This window comes from Megalobrama amblycephala, linkage group LG17, assembly GCF_018812025.1.
Source record: "Megalobrama amblycephala isolate DHTTF-2021 linkage group LG17, ASM1881202v1, whole genome shotgun sequence".
In the NCBI taxonomy this organism is placed as follows: Eukaryota; Metazoa; Chordata; class Actinopteri; order Cypriniformes; family Xenocyprididae; genus Megalobrama; species Megalobrama amblycephala.
This window is the reverse complement of record NC_063060.1, coordinates 40,557,295-40,579,884: the sequence shown is the minus strand read 5'-3', so window position 1 is coordinate 40,579,884 and position 22,590 is coordinate 40,557,295. Positions and strand designations below refer to the sequence as shown.

At 36.6% G+C, this 22,590-nt stretch overlaps 1 protein-coding gene across 1 annotated transcript in view; it reads left to right on the top strand.

Moving 5' to 3' along the window:
* Nucleotides 1-196: 196 nt before the first annotated feature.
* The window catches only part of gng7 (guanine nucleotide binding protein (G protein), gamma 7), a 41,237-nt gene continuing 18,843 nt past the window's right edge, over nt 197-22,590 (top strand). Inside the window, exons 1-2 of the mRNA XM_048162785.1 lie at nt 197-638; nt 6,563-6,624. The gene's annotated coding sequence lies outside the window, so the exon portion shown is untranslated. The remainder of the gene's footprint in view (nt 639-6,562; nt 6,625-22,590) is intronic.

Below are 22,590 nucleotides of genomic sequence, written 5' to 3'. Positions count from 1 at the left end.
GAAAGAGAAAGAAAGAAAATATCAAAGTAAAAAGATAAATTGGTAATAATCTAAAAAGAAAAGTCAGTAAGCATAACATATTTAACTGGTTTCAGATTTGAGAAGAAGATTATCGAATATATGTTGTTTTCCTGTTGTCGCTCTTCCTCCATGTGTGAACAGACTTTGTGCACTAGCGCCCTCTTGGGCCAGTAGGCGTTACTGCATTCTGCGGTGCAAGACGGGCTCGAGTTCGGTGCGCCCAAATGTGTTGGCTAATGAAGACTGGGTCGATGAACCGCTGTGTAAAGTGTGCTTCTTAAACCGCTCGGCTGCTCAAAACCCGAACAACCCCATCGAGCAGCGAAACAGTTCACCGACGGACGCAACCAAACCCGTTGGCACTCGATGAGGGTGGAGAGGGCGAAACTGATTGGTTTTCGATTTTAACGAAGAGCCGCCTTATTTGACTCAGAACCGACTCAGCTTTTTCCCAGGAGAGAAAAGCAAGTTTGTGTGCGAGAACGCTGTCACCAGTGGTGGGGGGACTGACTGGGTGGACACTGGTGCACGGAGGGGGTGGTGTTTGTTTGGTAGGGGGGGTAACAATCTGCGCGAACCTGGCCCTTTAAATTACCTCCACAATCACTGTAGACGAGGTGAGTGTACAACAAGCTCTTATTTTCTTCCTTCCTTCCTTCCTTCCTTTATGTTTGTAATCGAGCATCCGTTTGCTTTGCCGAAACGCCCGTGTTTTTCAATGCGTTTGCGTTAGGCAGGGCGCGCGGCGCTCCACTCCACCGGTGTCACGAATCCGAAACCGCTTGCATTTTCTGAGCGTTGTCCGCTGGGGTGGGGAGTGGGCTTCGTATCACTAACATTTAGTAGACTGTTACATTTTATATGTCTGCTTTTAAAAAAACGTGCGGGCAAGATTGGCATTTGGGTGTTTGCGTGAATCAAGCTTTGCGCTCTGGCTCAAACTGAAGCGAGAAGAAGCTTTCCTGCGCCTCCTGTCAACACCTTTACGCCTTACAAATTATCTAATTCTGTGGCAGATATTTGCAGCGCCGGGTCATTATAGGCTTGTGTACTGTGTATATCGTTTGATGGAGTCTTCAGAGCTATAGTCAGGGAGGCGTACATAGTGTACCGTTTGTCAAAATGCCCGCATTGTCTTTCCATCAGTGTGAGCAAGGCCTACCAACAGCAACAGAGCTCTGGAACAAAATACTGTGCGTTATGGCAGATATGCAACTGCTTGCACTTCTGCATCGCTTTTGGCTGATTTAATGTGGCGATGTCATGATAAAATATTGGCTGAATGCACTCAAAAACAGCCGAGCAGCACCAATAACAGCTCCACAGGCCTGCTTTTCCTTATTTTCTTGCTGTAGTTCACTTATAAGGTTGTGCATGATTTAATAGGCATGTGCGTTTTCTTACATCTCGTTCATAGTAGCTGTACAGAATATCACCTAGTGAACATCCCACTGTGGCAAGGGAACAAAACCTCCATAAGATGTTTAGATGAACGGGAAGGTTGGACCTTGAGAAGAACCAGACTCAGCTGGGGGAGCCCATCCTCCTCTGGCAAGAGTATTACAGTGAATGTTCATATGCCAAATATGATATAGTTCCATAGTGTGGTTATTACTAGTCATGTTTAATCACATTTAGATAATGTAAAGATAATTAATAATTTATAGTCTTTGAAGGCAGTTGTCAGTGATGCATCTCTAGTAATAATAATAATATATATACATATATACAGGGCTTGACATTAACACCCGCCAATAACTGCCAATTGCGTGTGTAACGCAGTCACTCCTGTTAGCCACTTTGGTGGGTTGAATTTTATATATAATATAGACATTTTTCAATTGTAGTCTTTTAAAAAGGCATCTTAAATAATAAAATTAAGTGCAATGTAGTATTGATTTTTTTTCAATGCATATCGATACTGAAATATCTGAAATGCTTTCAATATGCTAACCATTTTCCGCTGAATAGATACATGATACTAGCTGCGCTTTCTCGCTCTCTCATCTTTCCGACAGCGAGTTGACACACATTTGAATTTCGGCGTGTGGGATTGCGCATAATTTTACTCATCCCCGGCAGATTTTGTGCTCACACCTAAAGTGCGCACACATAAAGCCGACTCTCAGTATTAAATTGAGTTCTTTTTTTGCTGCTTATTGCACTTAAACATTCAAATACACACAAAATAATGTCAAAATGCCGGTCTTGGTGAGTATTCACGTAAACGCTGTCAGTTATGTTTTAAGTGAATGTAAACAGTTGAGAAAGAAAACGCATGTGTAACAGTATAATGGATCTGTGTGTCAGGTCTTAAAGTGACAGCAGCCTAATTTACCTGCTGCTAAATTATGAGATAATATTAAAAATATCTATATGGCAGTGTATTTCCCCATGGTATTGATGTCAAAATTGTGGCCAGTGAAAATGCTGAGTGGCTAGTAACTTTTGGAAAACCACTAGCTACAGTGGCTGGTGAGCAAAAAAGTTGTCAAGCCCTGGATATTTTATATATATATATATATATATATATATATATATATATATATATATATATATATATATATATATATATATATATAATATACACATTTGATTCTAGGATTGAAGTTTTTCATTAATGGGTCAATGACGTGACGGGTCATTTTGTTGTCCGAAGGCCTTAATAATAATAAAAAACAAAGATATGACATTCAAAGTATGTAAGGTAGTACAACTAGATCTCTTTTATTGAATCCAAAAGGTTTTTAATTATATTTTTCTACATATAAAGCTATTTTAAAGATTTTGAAGTGTCAAAAGGTCATTCGGTTAAACCGTCCAAAGGCCAATATAGCCATTTAATTTGTGATTAAAATATCTTAATGTTATAAATCTATATATTTTTTATTTTGGCATGATTTTATAACATCATATATCAACATAGTGCAAAATGGTATTACAATTATGTGTCGAAGTCTTTGCTTTGTTATGAGAAAGAATGTCCGGAAAAATGAATTTCATTGATGTCATTCGGAGTAACCAATATAAAGCGACCATTTTGGATCAAGTCATGCAGTCAGTATCATGTGACAGGATGTGACATCATTCAGACACCTGCAAAGGACCACATGGTCTTGAAACAAAGTAACTAACTCTCTCTTAACTATTTGAAAAATTGTTTTCACGTGCTCATACGCATGTCCCGAAACATCATGTCATTCGGTACAACCGCTATAAAACATAGAAAATGTTGTAATATTTTAAAAACTTGTACTAAATATAAAATGTTTGATTGTCCTTTTGCTAGCTAGAGATCATCCTGTTAGCATTGTTTGAAAATATCGTCATTCGGTAAAACCGAAATTTTGGTTAAACCGAATGATGTTTTTTGTGTCAAATCTTGTAAAAATGACAAAAGCAGTGTTAATTGATTATAAAAACTACATAATCTCATTGTTAACACTTAATAAAACAAAATTATATCTCCATTGTTTTTTTTACACTTTTAAAAACCTTATTCGTCAATGACCCTAATACAACAATACAGCATGGCAATCTAGAAAGACCCGTTTGAGTTTGTGCTTTTAGCTAATGGAAAAAATATGATTTTACATTCAACACTTCTCCGCTGCTCTGTTGTATAATAATGTGCATTTTGTGCTGCATGCTCAAGAAGTTTCATTTTTGTTTTCATAGTTCTCCTTTATAGGGAAACCTCTGAGTGGGTTTAAATAACTAGGTTTCTTCCTGAACAGAAAGAGCAAGTAGATTCAACAGATAAAGTATTTGCTTTGCTCTGGTCAATGGAATGTATTACATTTATAGAGCTGATATATCGCTCCTGTTTGCCTATTATAGAAAGTGACCTCACGGTGAGCCATTATCATGATTTTGGCAACATTACCATACTGAGCCACAGAATTCACAGTGTGCTAGTACACAGTGCACTGGGCCTGGTTAGATTCACTACAAAGTCCAGTTTGCCATGTCTTATCAATGCATCTAATGCTGTGTACCATATACTCTCCTGACAGATGCTAAATGTATTTCAGGTCTGTTATGTGTCACATTGTCTAGTGCAGGTGCAAGTACCACCTCCCCCTCTTTTGTATGTACAAAACATAACAATATAAAGGCACATGCCCATATTGGTTTTGTTCCAGAACTCACACGTTGTAAAAGAACGGTTATTTGATCCGATAAAGCTTCTGATAATGTGCAGAATATATTTCACACACATTCTGCACATTATCAGAACAAATTGTGTAGTGTGTGTATATTAATGGTATTACCAAACATACAAAGTTTTTCAAATCAATTAGCTCAAGCTAATCAGATGGCTTGAAGCGACCCATATTTTTCCAGTGTGAAGTCTTCCAGGGATGCGAACATAATTACAGCTGGACCTGCTCCTGTGCACTAATTACAGAACCAGCTTGCTCACTTATTCCATAGGAACCCTAATTAAAACATACATTTCTTTTACACAGTACATGCATTTTCTGTATACAGTTACAACAGATGGGTAGTGAAATGTCCAGCCACTTTGTGTTGCTTGGCTAGGATCATACTCGGAGCTCCACTGAATGAGATGAGATTAATTATTCATAGGTTTTGATTTTGCCGCCTCACATCTCTCTCTCTTTCTGCTCTGGTTTGCCTGGTTGGAAATGTTTGTTTTGACAACATGAATAATGGTTATAGCTGTAATGCACATTATTTCACCATCTCGTCGTGTACAACTTTGAAACTGTATGATGAAAGTGCGGCCATTTATGATTAGACTGTAAATATGTTGAGTTATTTTATTTTTAATGCAGTATTGCATATTTATAGAATTGATTTATTTTGAAATGTTTATTTTTTTGGTCATAATGCCATATCATTTAAGTCAATAATTGGCAATAATAGTTGCCAAAAAAAGAAGAGGATTATAAAGAAAAAGTTGTCACAGTTATGATACTGTGTGTAAGGTGTACCAGTTCACAGTCTGTTACCCATGTGAAAATTGGGTAGAATTTACATTATGTTTACACTCGCCTGGATAAAGCCTGTCTGAGCATGTTTCTGTGTCATGATTAGAGAGGGATAAAAACCTCACAGATGGTGGTGGGCAGATTAATTCTGCATAGCTACTAAAAGTAGATTAAGATTGCAATAATGCTAATTCTGACCTAATCTGTATTATATGAATTATGTTAGTGGTCGTGCATCAGGACACTGTGAATCAATTTGAAATTTTTTAAATTCATTCTTTCTAACAAATCACTATATATATATATATATATATATATATATTAGTGCTGTCAAAATTAATGCGTTAACGCATAAAATTTTTTTCAGTTTAACGCGTTAAAAATATTTAACGCAATTAACGCAGCATCCATTTTTTTACGTCATCCTTTAGCTAAGATTACATTATTTGATCACACTATCATTCATTCAAGTGCTATTAAACCATTCAAACACGATAAGCAAAAAAAAAAACTAATTTAAATCTGTACTGCCGTGCTGTTGTTAATCTCCTATCTGACAGACACACATGCGCACAGAAAGCCGCTTCGGTTCTTTTTCATGCTTGAACGGACAAAAACACAAAAGTTTGCCAAAATGCATGTGTTGTCGAGTATCCTCGTAAGCACAGTCTTAAATGAGTTAAATAAAGTCTTACCCTGTGTCTGAAATCGCCCCATACCCTTAAACAGGGCGCTATTTGACTATTTTTAGTGGTGTCTGAAACTTAGTGGACATTATCGAGTGCACTCATTTAGTCGCACAATGCACCGCAATAACAACTGATGTACGCTCAATGGCTAGAGAATACCCATAATGCACTGTGAGAGTCATACGCCGAATGCATTCCCATGTCTCGGCAGAAGATGGCGCCCGCAGCTGAATCATCCATTCATCCATTCATTCATTTTACAAACCGCTTGTCTTCGGCGTACAGCTTAATATAATACAGGTATAAATTAATTTTTAATTGATTATTAAATCGTTTATCTAAGGTTTATACATAATTTACATGACAGAATTCAAGATGAATCCTTTTATTTTACTGCCAGTTTGCTAAGTGCGTGAGATCCGTGTCATGTGCTTCAGGTCTTAAAGTGACAGCAGCCTAATAAACCTTTATTCAACTTCTATATATTTCCTACCTGTTAGATCAAATATTTAAAATATACTGTCTTTGCTGTTTCTACATTAATTCTGAAATTATTACAATATAAAAATACATTGAAAACTTTAAATGTTAGGTGCATATATATATATAATCATAATCATTTTTTTCTCTCTAAAGTTTATGATTGCACAGTTATGTGTTTGTGACGTGCTTTTTTGAAATTTTTTTTGTTCCTTATATTTGTGTCACTTTTTATTTGAAATATAGCAGTTTAAGCAGTACCTACTTTTATTCACAGATCAAACACAATTTTATTACAGAATAAGAATATGTACTAGGGACCCCTCAAATAGACAGTCAAATAGGTAAATAACATGTTACAAGAGTGTTTTCTTGTTCTAATAATGATATGTGTATTGTGTTTATGTTTTCTAGACAAGCAAACTTACCTGCATCTCCCTGAGCCAGTTTTAGTCTACAGCCTCTCCATCATCCAGGTAAGACAAAGTCCAAATACAAGTTATATTGATCTAATTAAGAATGCAGATACAGGTTGTGTTTGTACTTAGATGACAGGGAATTTTATAAATAGACCTACAGGTTATCTGATGCAGCTTGACCACTTTTGACCACACGGGGGTGTCAATGTAACAATATTCAACTGATTCGTGCATATACTCTCTGCAGCCTACAATGAGCTGTGTCCATAGCAACCACCCAGTCCACAGTTCAGCTTTGACAATAGAGATAGATGAGGCCTCATTGTGCTGATATATAGACAGTTCATGTGTACATACTTCTAAATTGCATGTTGCTTGTAATTGACATGTTGTTTGCACATTTGATAGGAATTTGGTCTTTATGTATGTATGTTTTTTTTTTTTTTTTTTTTTTTTTTTTAATAATTAAAAAAGAGCTGCCATAATTTTTTTGATTGCATTACGTTAACCATACTTCAACTGCATTTTTTTGTATGTATAGCTAAGATTTTGTTTGTAGAGTCAGTGAATGCTTACACAACAGTGATGTACTAATAATGGAAAAGGCAGATTAAGGTGTTTTCATGAAGGCTGATTGAGCCGTCATTCTGATTATAAATAGATTATTTGGTGCATGTAAATGTAACGGTTGAGATGTGTATACTTGATTCCACTCTGAGTGTGACACTTAGTCAGGAGTTTCAAAAGATGACTGTCTGTTTGCATTAAATGCAAGATAGTTACAGGAGTGCTCTATTGAATTTCTGAGGAAGAGTGTCTCAGTCAGTTGTGTGTCTTTAAATGTCATGGCCTACAGAAATATCACCTACTTTGTAATTTTAAAAATTCAAACGTTGTCACCCAAAACATTTCAAAATACAGGTTCCTGTATTCATAAAGTGTAGTACTAAAGTTTGAGACCCCCTTGAAAAACTAATGAGATTCAAAATCTAATGAAAGTAAACATTTGTTTTTTTCTTTTCTTTTCTTTCTTTCTTTTTTTTGATTTAGAAAAATTGACAATTTTAAAGAAACATATACAGTGGGTACGGAAAGTATTCAGACCCCCTTACATTTTTCACTCTTTGTTATATTGCAGCCATTTTCTAAAATCATTTAAGTTCATTTTTTCCTCATTAATGTTAGACACAGCATCCCATATTGACAGAAAAACACAGAATTGTTGACATTTTTGCAGATTTATTAAAAAAGAAAAACTGAAATATCACATGGTCCTAAGTATTCAGACCCTTTGCTCAGTATTTAGTAGAACCCTTTTGATCTAATACACCATGAGTCTTTGGGAAAGATGCAACAATCACACCTGGATTTGGGGATCCTCTGCCATTCCTCCTTGCAGATCCTCTCCAGCCAGAAAGATGAGTCGATTTATTCAACAGTTGAATGTAAATATCAATGATAAATGAAGTTCTTTGGCGTAGGCCCCGATGTACAATCAGGGTACAAGTGCAGATTTGAAGATGAAGGCAGGGGCACACCGATGTATGGACAGGAACCGACCTGGTTTGGGGATGGGGGTGAACGCCAGCGATGGTATCTGCGAACATAATAGTGGGTGCAGAACATTCCAGGTCATGTGATGATTGGTTAGATAATGAGCTGACGTGCATTAGAGTCTTCCGGGTATAATCCTAAACGCTCCAGTTCTGTCAGGTTGGATGGTAAACGTTGGTGGACAGCCATTTTTAGGTCTCTCCAGAGATGCTCAATTGGGTTTAAGTCAGGGCTCTGGCTGGGCCATTCAAGAACAGTCACGGAGTTGTTGTGAAGCCACTCCTTCGTTATTTTAGCTGTGTGCTTAGGGTCATTGTCTTGTTGGAAGGTAAATCTTCGGCCCAGTCTGAGGTCCTGAGCACTCTGGAGAAGGTTTTCGTCCAGGATATCCCTGTACTTGGCCGCATTCATCTTTCCCTCAATTGCAATCAGTCGTCCTGTCCCTGCAGCTGAAAAACACCCCCACAGCATGATGCTGCCACCACCATGCTTCACTGTTGGGACTGTATTGGACAGGTGATGAGCAGTGCCTGGTTTTCTCCACACATACCGCTTAGAATTAAGGCCAAAAAGTTCTATCTTGGTCTCATCAGACCAGAGAATCTTATTTCTCACCATCTTGGCAAACTCCATGTGGGCTTTCGTGTCTCTTGCACTGAGGAGAGGCTTCTGTCGGGCCACTCTGCCATAAAGCCCCGACTGGTGGAGGGCTGCAGTGATGGTTGACTTTCTACAACTTTCTCCCATCTCCCGACTGCATCTCTGGAGCTCAGCCACAGTGATCTTTGGGTTCTTCTTTACCTCTTCTCCCCCAATAGCTCAGTTTGGCTGGACGCCCAGCACTAGGAAGGGTTCTGGTCGTCCCAAACGTCTTCCATTTAAGGATTATGGAGGCCACTGTGCTCTTAGGAACCTTAAGTGCAGCAGAAATGTTTTTGTAACCTTGGCCAGATCTGTGCCTTGCCACAATTCTGTCTCTGAGCTCTTCAGGCAGTTCCTTTGACCTCATGATTCTCATTTGCTCTGACATGCACTGTAAGCTGTAAGGTCTTATATAGACAGGTGTGTGGCTTTCCTAATCAAGTCCAATCAGTATAATCAAACACAGCTGGACTCAAATGAAGGTGTAGAACCATCTCAAGGATGATCAGAAGAAATGGACAGCACCTGAGTTAAATATATGAGTGTCACAGCAAAGGGTCTGAATACTTAGGACCATGTGATTATTTCAGTTTTTCTTTTTTAATAAATCTGCAAAAATGTCAACAATTCTGTTTTTCTGTCAATATGGGGTGCTGTGTGTACATTAATGAGGAAAAAAAATGAACTTAAATGATTTTAGTAAATGGCTGCAATATAACAAAGAGTGAAAAATGTAAGGGGGTCTGAATACTTTCCGTACCCGCTGTAAAATACAATGAAAGCAAAAGGGACATATCAAATCAGGGCTTGATTCATACTTTTCCCCAAGGCGCATTTTGAAAAATTTAGGAGCACATAAATAACTTTAGGGGAGAAATGAAAATCTATATAAAAAAATTTCTTGATAAAGAGATATGAGGAGACAATTAGCGGTTGAATGTGGCATCTACTTGTGCTTATCTATACTTACAATCATCTAAAACATATTACAATACTATAAATTAAACACTGTCATAATTCATTTACAGTAAATCATAAGCATAAATGCGTGATATAAATGTGTGATATCACTGAGTGCGAACTGCTCTGAAACCTCAAACGTGTGACGGCCATGTTTTTTAATTTGAACATTCAACACTCATATTTATTGAATTAAATCATCACCAATAATCATATTAAAACTTTTGTTATGCCATGTAAAGACATTTAAGAGTTTTTATGACCTTACATTTGATAAAACTGACTTTTTAATGATACGTGGGCACCTACTTTTTTTTTTTGCACACATACTCCTACATTTTACAGTTCGCACACATCTATTTTTAGTCGCAAATGTGAGTGAAATGCTTGCAGTGTTGAGCCTGAAAATTCAAGTTAATTTTTCAATTCAACTTTTCACTCAAATTGTTATGCTTAAAGAAAAAATTGTATTGGGATTTATTTTATATAATAATATTCAAAATAAAAATAAAAGCATTGTCACAAATGTCGCAAACTTTTAAACCTCACTGTGCATATATAAAATTATGTCCACAGTAAATTTGCAGTTGTAAATTCACATTTTTTTTTTAGAATATGTTAATCTTATATAAAAACATCCACAGTGTACAGTAGTCAAGGCTAAGTGTGCCACACATAAACTACACCACAGAGTGGCAGTATTGGGCTTCGCTGCTGAGGCTCTGCGTTTGTTTTCCACTGTGTTTTCCATCTCTAGTTACGTCCTGCTCGGTCTAGACGGGACAAAACCCCTGACCAGATTCCTGCTGTCTTGCGTCAGCTGACTGACTCACAGACTGTGGGGGAAAGTATGGGGTCCTGTTTGGAAAAACATGCTTCAGGGAAAACACCTTCCGAGACATCAGTCTGAATTTCACACAAACACGGTGTCTGGTTTTATCTAGAGAAGATATTTTCTAGGCAGACAGGAAATATACCGTGGGGACTGTGGTATTTCTGTTTTTGCCATACGGTGACTAGACGCCTGTCAGTGACTGATAGACCGTCCGTCGGTCAGCCTCAAGTCATGCATGCAACTTTCAGACCAAACATTGAGATTTTGGATAACTCCATATGTAACCCTGCTAGCATGTGACATAATTTGCTCAAATAATACATGCAGTAAATTCAATTTGAGCTTTTCAGAATGCTCAAAATATCAGAAAGTGCAGTGCTGAAAATAGCTACAGAACATGTGATAGATTTTGTGGTGTTTGGCAAGGTTGTTATTCAACAGATGAAGTGTGGTGAATACCCCACACTTAAGTCCTTTACTTTGTCTGTGTTGTGAAAGAGCTGAACGTGTTATGAAAGGTTTGGCGAGAGAAACGCTTCAAAAGTGCTGGGTCATGATGACTCTGCTATTTTTGTAGTGAGCTTTCAAAATATGAGTCAGCACCTCTGCTTTTTTCCTCCGTTTGCAGCAGAGTGGATGAAAAATGTTGACTAACCGACATGCACTTCATTTTATATTCCTCAGGTACATGACAGGTGCCGGTAGTTGTTGCATAAACAGCCGGTTGTGGATCTCTTGGGATTGCACTTGTCTTGTAACAGCTTATATCACATCCCTGGAGCCCCACATGGCAGGGTTATGTAGCAGGTTTTATGGCGTGCTATATAATATGTTTGCAGCTAAGACAAAGAGTGGCATGCCAAGCGCTGGAGACGCGAGCACTCATAACAGCTTATCTAAAAATAAAGAGTGATTTGGACTCGGTAGCATTAGGAGTCTGTTGTTATTTTCACCAATGCCTCTTCACAATCTCCTTGGCATTCAGAAATCCCTATTCAGCTCGACAGTTGGCCGCATTCCTGCCGCTCTTTACTCGCTTTCATTTTTGGTCGTTGAAAGAGGAATGTGAGTAACGGTTGCTGATGCGCTCCCTCCCTGCGCTGCGCTCACATACTCCCCAGCATATAGATCAGTCTCCCACTCTCACCTACATGTGCGGAGGGGGGGTGAGCGGCCCACTCTCGCTCATGCATCGCAGCTGGGGGTTCAGTGCATTGCGCATAGACTACTTGCGCACTACCGCCTCCATCACTCCTCCTCCTCCTCCTATAGAGTGTTTTATTTAGGGCTGTTTTAGTAGGCAAAATACATTGATATGCACCTTTGCAGAGATCTCATAGTTGCATTAATAATAGTATACTGTCTATTAATTTATTACATTTAGGTTACATTTATGCATTTAGCAGACACTTTTGTAGGAGCATAATGTATTTGTCACAGAGCCAACATCACTATTCAAAAAATAATAATAAGCTTCATAAAATTCTAATAAATAATAATAATTTGGCATTAAATGTGTAGATATATTTGCATAATCTGTGCACATTAGTGTTACTTTAGTATTATTTATATACTGTTATTGTATTTTTTTAATGTTTTAAATTAGCAGTTTTCCTTTTAATTTTAGTTTTAGTAATTTTGCAATATGCAATATATATATATATATATATATATATATATATATATGTATATATATATATATATATATATATATATATATATATATATATATATATATATATATATATATATATATATATATATATATATATATATTATTAACACACATTAACAAAATTCTGAAGATTAAATTAATATATCTTAACTTTCTGAATGTTATTCATATAATTACTATTAATATTGAATATCAAACTGGTTTCTTAGGATTTTCTTTACACAAAGCACAAATTCAGTGCATTTTCCTGCCCTCTTTTGATTGCAGGATATATTGGCCCTGACTATCGGCTGTTTTTAATAGCTGATAGTGTGAAAATTAGCTTTTATCGGCCAATACCGATTATTGGCCGATATATCGGTGCATCACTAATATATATATATATATATATATATATATATATATATATATATATATATATATAATATAATAGTTGCTATATGATTATTATAAAACATTTATTGTTGGAATCTGTAAAAACGCAGAATGTATAATAAGCAGTATGCTAGTATTTCAATAAGGTGTTACAGCAAATAATTGAATATTTCCGTCATCACTTGCCTGGGCTCTGTTTGCATTGCCAAACACATTTGCATGAAAGTTTTCATCCATGTCTGTGCTGCACTTCTGCTTAGAGGAAATACACATAGTTTTAATAGCTTTAAGTTCCAGTGAACTACTGAAGAGCTGCAGGAATGCTGTTCCCATTTGTAACGTTCATCTTACTGGAATTTGAATAATTATTTCTTGTAAACCTAAAGCTCAGCCAGTTTATTTGGTTTGCACACTGAAAGGAATTGTTCAGGAGGTGTATTATATGTTCTAAGTTGATGATTACATTAGAAACATAACAAACTGTGTTTATTCTATTGTTCTATCCATGCACCAGCTGATTTGATAGCACAATCAGTGTTCTAAACGTCTCGTCTGGTGTACTAGCTGTAAGCTACTGTCTGTCCTGCTTTCTAATCCTTTATGTAAAGCTTCTGCAGCATCACTGAACTCAAAGTTCATAAGCATTCATGTTGCTATCTCTTACCTTTCCGAGTAAGCCAGCTGTATAATGCGCAAGTCAGCTGATATCCAAATATAGGAACACAGGCTGTTTGTTAGTGTTTCACTTTTCTTGTGAATTCGGAACTGTTTTGCATCATGGCTGCATGTTACAGATGTGGGGGATGTTCAGAATTTTACACCTGGTATTAAGATGTGGTTCCATATTATATATCATTCTGCAGTATGTATACTGTTTCTGTATGCATAGAGTGCCTGGATTATATAATACATGCCAAAATGTGCATACAACCCTTACAATACTGTATCCCACAATGCAATTTGCTTGGCTCGACCTACCATTGCTAGTGTAGCAAATTAACTGAAAGTGATATTAGCTGTTATTTTATTTATGTTTTCTTCTTCATTATTGTATCAGGCTGCATAGAGTTAAGAAATCAGGACAGAAGTGGTCGAAAGTGGACAAAAGAGACGGATTAAAACACCAGGTGTAAACGGGAACATGTCTCCCTCATCTACTTGTGATCGGATCGACCAAACCACATCTTAATACCAGGTGTAAACAGGGTCCAAGACTGAACTTTGACCCAAGTCTGACACAAGTTGACCCTTCTCTTGACTAGACAGAGCACAATCACGGGTACGGGGGTGCTGCAGCTGACACCTGGGTGTTTTGCCACCAACACACTTTTCAGTCATACAGCCAAACACTTGAAACAACAAACTCTCTTATATGAAATTACTAATCATACTCCTTTTCTCTTCAGCACTTTTAAAGGCTTGGCAGATATGTTGGTGAGGTGATAAATACAGTTTTCCTCTCATACTTAAGCAAGTAGGTTAATCTCCAGGAGCGTTGACCTAATTTAAGGGCATTTCCATGCTCTGTGAACGTCCTCACCATGTGGAAGATTTGAGGGAAGAGGTGTGGCTTCCCAACACTGAGTCCAGTCCTGCAAACCAGGGCCAAAGGTTTAATACTCATACATAATTGCTCAAGAGAGAAAAAAAACCCAGTTTTAATGGGTTTTAAGTTTGATCTTGGGGCTGATTATTATATATATTTTTTCTCCTTAATATTATGTTCTTGATTATTAAAGGCACAATATGTAGGATTTTTGGAGTGAAATATCCAAAAATCACTAGAACAGTGTTATATATTTTGTTGACTTGTGTACATACTTTATCCTAAATGTTTCCAAGAATGTCTAAATCCAGAGAAATAAGCAGGACACGGACTGTGTCCGTGCATTACTTATCAATGACGTCGTATCCGCGCTACCATCGATTTCTCATTTTATTTTGGAGAAACCATGGAAATGCCAAAGACGCTTTAATATATTAAATGTTTTATTAGACAGGTGAGCAACTGTTTGGATGCATTCATTGACAGAAAACGAATCATGTTATATTGCTGAACACATTTAGTCTTATTGTTTAAATCTCGTTTTCTTGATTTACCGCCATGTTTTACCATGCCTAATATCGATCTATCTTACTGCAGTGTGCAAAAAGTGTCTCATAGCAGCCGCCGAGCGAATGCACAGAGTAGCATTATAACAGCTTTCAACACACAAATGTATCTAATATGATAAACAGCGCTGCGTTACCTCACGTATGCTTGACTGGAAGAAGCAGAAGCGCTTGTCTGCGGCATAATAAAAGCTCTCGTGCCGTGTGTCGCGCTCATCTCTCATTAGCAATCGCTCCAGCGGCCTCGTTCCGCTCTGGCGGCTTTCAGCCACACCCTGCTTAGTATGCTACAGTAATGTTAATAAATTTAATACATTAGCTCATCCATGAATATGAAGTCCCGTTGAATTCTTTTCCACCGGCTGTAAACGTGAAGACAACACCTCCCATGATTCTGCAAAATCAAGGCGTCATCAAGCTACGGCTTTTTGAATAAGCGACCTCTAGTGGTGAAAAATTACATATCGTGCCTTTAATTTCAATTTGTAGAATTGATTAAAAAATATAAAATATTATAATATTCAAATATTTTAATAATTTTAATTTATTAGTAATTCAGTTCATTTAATTTATTATTCAAATATTTAAATTTAAATTTAAAGAATTCTTTATAATAAAACATGTATGATGCTATACATTTAATTTATTTCTGCATTATTTCATTGCTGTTTTATCTATTAATCAATACTATCAAATTATCATTATTTTTATAGTTAATTGTGCAGTTTGATCAATGCAAGAGAAAGGACATGACATTTAAGATAGAATAGGTCAGTATCATGCATTCAAGAGAAAAAAAAAAAACAGCATTGTTGGCACTTGACCAGGCCTTTCCTTCCTTGAGGAAGAAGCTCAAAGAATGTTTCTCATTTGTTTACCTGCTTCAGCTCAAGGAAATGTGTTGCATGCATGATTTAATGTGTACTGAGTTTCTTAAACAGTTACAGGAACAGTACTGCCTTCATTTCACTGCAACAACAACAAAAATACTTCACACCTAGTCACCTGTCCTGATAACATATCTAATTTTTCCACATTGGTCCTTTGCATGTAAACAGTCCTGGTTCCCTGTGTTCTATTCAAACAGGCGGATGCATGTGTTAGAGAAGTCAGTAACACTCTTTGCACTGAGGGTGGCTTGTTTGGGAAAGCAGGAGTGAGGTTTGACACCTGTGCAGCTGATATCTGCAACAGCCCTTCTCAGCAGGAGTCCAATGGAGACCAGGTCAGGAATCCTCTGCCGTGCATGTGAACCGCCTGCTTTACGCAGTTTCACGGCAGAGGTGTGAAACGGCCTGCCGTATATCTCCCTAATGCCCTGCTGTTTTAGGTGGCGACAGACGCAGAGAGCGACCGTAGACCGACTCTAAACATTCCGTCTCATTCCCTCTCTCCCTCTTGGTCACCATTTATAAAACTGTGTGGCATTAGTGAATGGTCACTTTATTAAAGCTGCCTCCATTCCTGCTGTAGTAATTATCAAGATTTGTCTCCATTACAAGTCATGTGCAATTGATTCCATGTGCTTCAGTTAGGAAACATCTCTCGTACAATAATAACTTGTTCTACCTAAGGGAAGGCATTTCAATCATTTTGTGACTTATACTCCACTACATGACAGATAAATCAGTTGCTCTGGAAAGGGAACTGCACTATTTGTTGGTCTGTGTATATATGCATGAGATGGATGCTGTTCGAAAGGTACAAAAACAAACTGCTAACTCAATAAAAAAAGTCTAGGTAAGCTTGCACCACTATTTTTGTTGTGATTTGTTGGACTGGAGTCGCCATAAGCATCAGTAACTTTTAGAAGACACCAAATATTATGGATATTATTCTTCCTTTATATTGATTGTACAATAATTTTAGCATTCAATGTGTAGATATATTTGCACAATCTGTGCACATCAGTGTTACTTTAGTATTATTTATATACTATTATAGTATTTTATTAATGTTTTGAATTAGCAGTTTTCCTTTTTAATTTTAGTTTACGTTTTAGTAATTTTGCAATATGCTTGTCATTTTTATTAGTTATGATAGTTATTACTATTATATATTAGTTATTAGATATTTATTTTTTATTTCAGTTTGTCATTTCAGTACTTAAACTTCAACTTTATCTATCTATCTATCTATATACACACACACAAATATAAATATATATTATATATATATTTATGTAAGTTATAATTATATATATTTATAATATAAATATATATAATTATATATATTTATAATTATAAAAAAAACATTTATCATTTTTGTTTGCTTTTCATCTAATATTGATTTTTTTTTTTCAGCTTAATTTCAATTAATGAAAACAATGTTTGATAGTCTTAGTTAGTTAACTAGTTTAGTTTAGTTAACTCTTTCCGTGTCAACATGTTTTTTTTTTTTTTTTAAATCGGCAGTCAGCGCCAGCATTTTTGATTGTTTTCATAAATATTTTATGGCCCCCAGATTATTTTGTTGTATAAATATCTGAACATACAATATGTCAAAAGAAAGAACAGAGCCTCTGCTTTGAAGCCAACAAACAAACAAATAAAAAAACATTTTATTCTAGCGAATGATGATCGAAATGGTTTTAATTTATATGCTGTTTAATGTTTTATGATCACATTATTTTACATGTGCATTAGCAATGCTTCTATTGCTTGTTTCTGCTGCTGCTTTGCTTGTGTTTTGATCCGGAGATTCTGTACTCTTTTGGAAGATGCGTAATAGCGCCCCCTACCATAAAGCAGTGAAAACATGGATTACTGGAAAATTTCGTCAATGGCGGGGAAGGATTGTGTCATAAATTACTGAAAATTTTGCCAATGGCAGGAAAAGAGTAGGTTTCTATCCAAACGTGAAGCAAATCTTTTCAAGGTTCGCAAAAAAAGAAAAACAAACAACTGCAAATTAGTTGCATTTCCATGAAGTTGTTCGAGGGGATGACGGTGGTATTGGTAACCAAGTAACCAACATTAAATAAAACACCATCAGCGGAAACAGCTGATTAGTCATGTGAATTTAATGTTCGCTAGGTCAGAATTTATTCGACAAATGCATTTTCATCTCAAGTCAAAAACCACCTCAAGCGAACGTAAGAACTTTTTTGTGAATTAAGGGATTTTTTTTTTTGATAATTTGACATTTCCAACACTTGTTTCGAATGCAAAATGCACATAAAAGCAGGGGAAACATAGTTCACTGGTGCACATAAAACCATGGGATTTATTAGTTCTGTTCTTATTATCAATTCACATCCCTATATATAAAAAAATGTAATCTTAAAAAACACATCTTAAGACCGTCCGTTTATTCTGTTCATTTGTGGTTTGTGGGTTCTACTGGCATTGGATTGGCCTGAAATGTTTGTAAATTATGTAACACATCAATTATGTAAGTCATCATATGTGCTTAAAAATCACAAATCACCAGTGTTGGTTTACAATAGGAGAATGCTTTCCTTGAGTGGCTTCATTGCAGCTTTTCAGTGCACCGAGTGGGTCAAACTGCAATAAAGCACTAAGAGATTATTAGTTTGTTGTCCATGTCATAGTCATTGAAGAGGTCTGTATTTATATTTGAAGAAGGAGTGGAGAACATTAGCTGAACCGTGTGTTGAACCATGCTAATGTGTCTCTTGTTTGTATATATAGAGCTCGTCGGAGATGCGTGTAATGTGCGTCATGGACTGCAGATTCAAGTAAAGCAGTGCAGCGGTCAGCGGGGGCTGGTGTCAGCAGAACTTTGGCACTTGTAAGATGTCACAGAGGTCGTCACAAAGGTCATCTAGTGTGCTGTTTGGAGAGATAGACAAGCTCTGTGGTGCTGCAGAACAACACGCTGTCACTTCCTGCAGTTGTAATATCTGATTAAAGAGAAAAAGGAAGGGTTTCCAAGAAAGAATGCAAGACTCTGGATCAAAGATGAAACTGGCCTTACTTGTAGCCTTGGACAGTTTGCATAGTCATAAATTATATTATGGCTTTGCAGGGGTTCTGCACAGGGGCGAAGGTTGGGATGAATGCAGGAAGGGCTGCATTCACGATGTCAAGTATAGGGATCGTAGTTGATCTGTGACCCGTACGGACCAGGCACCACGGTTTGAAAGGCATGTGAATCTCGGGTTAATTGCAAAGTTTAATCATCATAAAGAGAAAGTTTATAATTTGTACATGTTTTAGGTTCTTTCAGTTTAAACATTCAAGCAATTTTAAGCCATTCGAGCACACAAAGATGCAAAAGTGAACACCGAATTCCATTCTCTTCATTATATTGGATCCGTGCATTAGCTCTTAAAGTGACAGCAGACTGTCTGTGTCATTTGTTAATCAAACAACAAAATGCAAAGAGAAAATCACTTTTGTAGTGCAATTACATTTAATTTATGCAGTGTTATTTTACATTTGATTTGATCGCAATATGTATCGCAGAAAAACTAAATAATGCATTATCTTTTTTTTCCCCCCAATATCGTGCAGCCCTAATTCCTGCACGGATATATATATATATATATATATATATATATATATATATATATATATATATATATATATATATATATATATATATATATATATATATATATATATATATATATATATATGTATATATATATATATATATATATATATATATATATATATATATATGTGTATATATATATTTTAATTGTAGATTTTCATTTTCTTTTTAACTGTAGTTTTAGTAATTGTATGTGCTTTTTGTCATTTTTATTCATTTTTTATTTCTATATATATTTAATTCATTTTTATTTCAGTTATTTATTTCAGTTAGTTGCCAAAGCAACATTTAAAATTTTCTTTGAAGTTTTTAAAGTTTTAGTTTTTTATCTAATATTTTTATTTAATTTTATTTCATTTCAACTACTGAAAACGATTTTTAATAGTTTTAGTTAACATTAACAACATTTAGATTACATATGCTGTCATCTAACGCTCACTTGAACCAAATCTTTAAAAAATATATAATTAAATAACAAAATGAATATGCATTTACAATACTGTACATTAAAGGGTTAATTCATCCAAAAATGAAAGTTCTGTCATTAATTACTCACCCTCATGTTGTTCCAACTTCCAAACCCGTAAGACCTTCGTTCATCTTTGGAACAAAAATTAAGATATTTTTGATAAAATCCGATGGCTCAGTGAGGCCTCTATCAAGATAATTAACACTTTCAATGCCCAGAAAGATACTAAAGACATATTTAAAACAGTTCATGTGACTACAGTGGTTCAACCTTAATGTTATGAAGCGACGAGAATATTTTTTGTGCGCCAAAAAAACAAATAACAACTTTATTCAACAATATCTAGTGATGGCCGATTTCTAAACACTGCTTCATGAAGCTTTACGAATCAGTGGTTCGGAGCGTGTATCAAACTGCCAAAGTCATGCCCCCAGTGGTGAACCATTGAAATTTCAAAACACTTATGATGTAACGAAGCCTCGTTTACTGAAATCATGTGACTTTGGCAGTTTGATACACGCTCTGAACCACTGATCCGAAGTTTCGAAGCTTCATGAAGCAGCGTTTTGAAATGTAGACTAATGCAAAATGTGTTTTCTATTTACATGTGATTGATGGGTTGATGTCATTCCTTTGAAGTCGGCATGAACCGAAAATTGTGAACCTATTGTGACACACATCCGAGTGAAACAACCTCTTGAACATAAAATAATGAATGGGACCTTATTTTATCTATCAGGAACTGATTGCATCATTGGTTTGTTGTTGCTTGCTAACTGCTGCGATCTCATGTGAGTGACGGGTTGCTGGAGGGGAGAGGTTATTTCCCCGCCCCCATACAGTGATGTCATTGTAATTGATAGAGCATGGGAAAAAAATAATGATGTGCACAGATAAACTATTTATAACAAACACTGCAACATTTCATTAAAAAATAAGAATTGTCCATTTTGATTTCAGTGTGACTTTAAGTTATCGGTGTTCCCAACAGTGCTGTAGTTTTATCAGGGGGCAAAAGAGGAAAGACATGCGCAGCGCTCTTGCGTCACAGGCTGCCTTGACCAGACATGTTTCACGTCATCTCAAATATCTCCCAACCTCCACACATGTACATTCCCACAAGGACATATCCAACCAATTTGTCCCATCTAAGTCTCTTTCAGTCCAAACACGCTGTCTCCGCAGCTGGCACAGCTCTGAAAGACATCGAGGAGAACATGGCAAATGTTTCCACAACACGTCGTCCTTCTCCACAGCTCATAGTGATAAATGTGTCATATTTGTTGCAGACTTTCCAGTGCACTTCAAGGAGCAGGGAAACAGACAGAAATGCTATATAAGGCAATGGACACGTCGACTCAGAATCCCCCAGACAAGTGCCAATCATACTTACTGTAAGCTGCGTCGCACCCCTTAGGAGTTCCCCATTTGAGTCTATTCAGCTTCCTTTGCCCTTATAAGGAAGCAGACCGGGGGAGGAAGTTGGCTGTTGTGAAAGAGGCCGGTTAGTCACTTTCTCTCCTCTGCCCTGTCTGCTTGTTTACTGCCTGATCACAATGGTTAATTGCTATGCACCTGGCTCCGATTCCCACCTCAAAGGCCTTGTTTGTGTGCAATATGTGCACACATCATGCTGGAACCACATGTTTGCATGAGTGACTCGGTGAGTGAACCAAGTCTCCCGCTTATGGACTCACTCAATCACGAAGGATCTAACATTCTCCTGGAGTCCGTGAATCACAAAAAAAGGCAGTCATGATTTGTGCCATCTTGTAAATGCTCAATTCTCAGAATAGGAAGAGGGCAAGAAACAGTATTTTTTTTTTTTTGTTTTGTTCCACTGCAGATGTTTATCAGCTTATGCACCTTCCTGAGTCACGTAGAGTTGCTCTTGTAGGGTTTCTCATGTTTCTAGATCCGGTTTTTGTGCAACCTAATATTTCGTCACTTCAGAAAAACAGTTTATTCTTCAGTTTCTTTCCATTCATGAGTGGAAAGAATTGTCACCTATGAAGCAGATCCGGAGAGTGTATGGCTCTCCCACACACGCTTTTTGTGTTTTGCCTAGATGCACTTCCTGACCTCATCCTTCAGTCACCTTCACTCCAGGTTTTGTAGGAGCAAGGTTATCATTCATCTTTCCTCCTGCCCACAGTTTAACCTCAACCTCACTTTGCTGAGTTGTCAAAATAGGGGCCTCCTCCCAAGACACCAGAGAAACATGTTTCTGTGCTGTTCTGGCATTAGCTGCCTGCTCGTAGACGGGGTGTTGTGCATATTCAACTTTGCCTCTATTTTCACTATCTGTCATTGGTAGAGTGAACCTTTCACCGTGCAGTTTGACAGTGGCTGTCGGTTTGCATGTTTTTGCATACAAATTCACTTGCAGATTGTAAGCAGAAAATTAAAATTAAGCATATTGCATATGTTGGTTAGTTAGTTTTGCATGCATATAGCCTTGCTCTCTTTCAGTGTCTGTTTTCATTCTATTTCTGCTGATCTAAGAGAATATTCCAAATGGTTTTATGCAGGTATCTGCAAAATGATAATAAGGCTAACACTGATGACGATGTAAATCGAAAACTTTTTGTCTTCTAAATGTAATAAATTTCCTCTTCTTGTTTAATTTTGATACATTACATCCATTAAAATACTTTACATATCCACTACCATTAAAAAGTGCTGTTCTTCTGAACTTTCTGTTCATCAAAGAAAGTTCATCATAATAATAAGAAATGTTTCTTAAGCATCAAATCAGCATATCAGAATGATTTCTGAAGGATCATGTGACACTGAAGACTAGAGTAATGATGCTGGAAATTCGCCTTTGACATTTACAGGAACATATTACTTTTAAAAACATATTATATTTATATTATA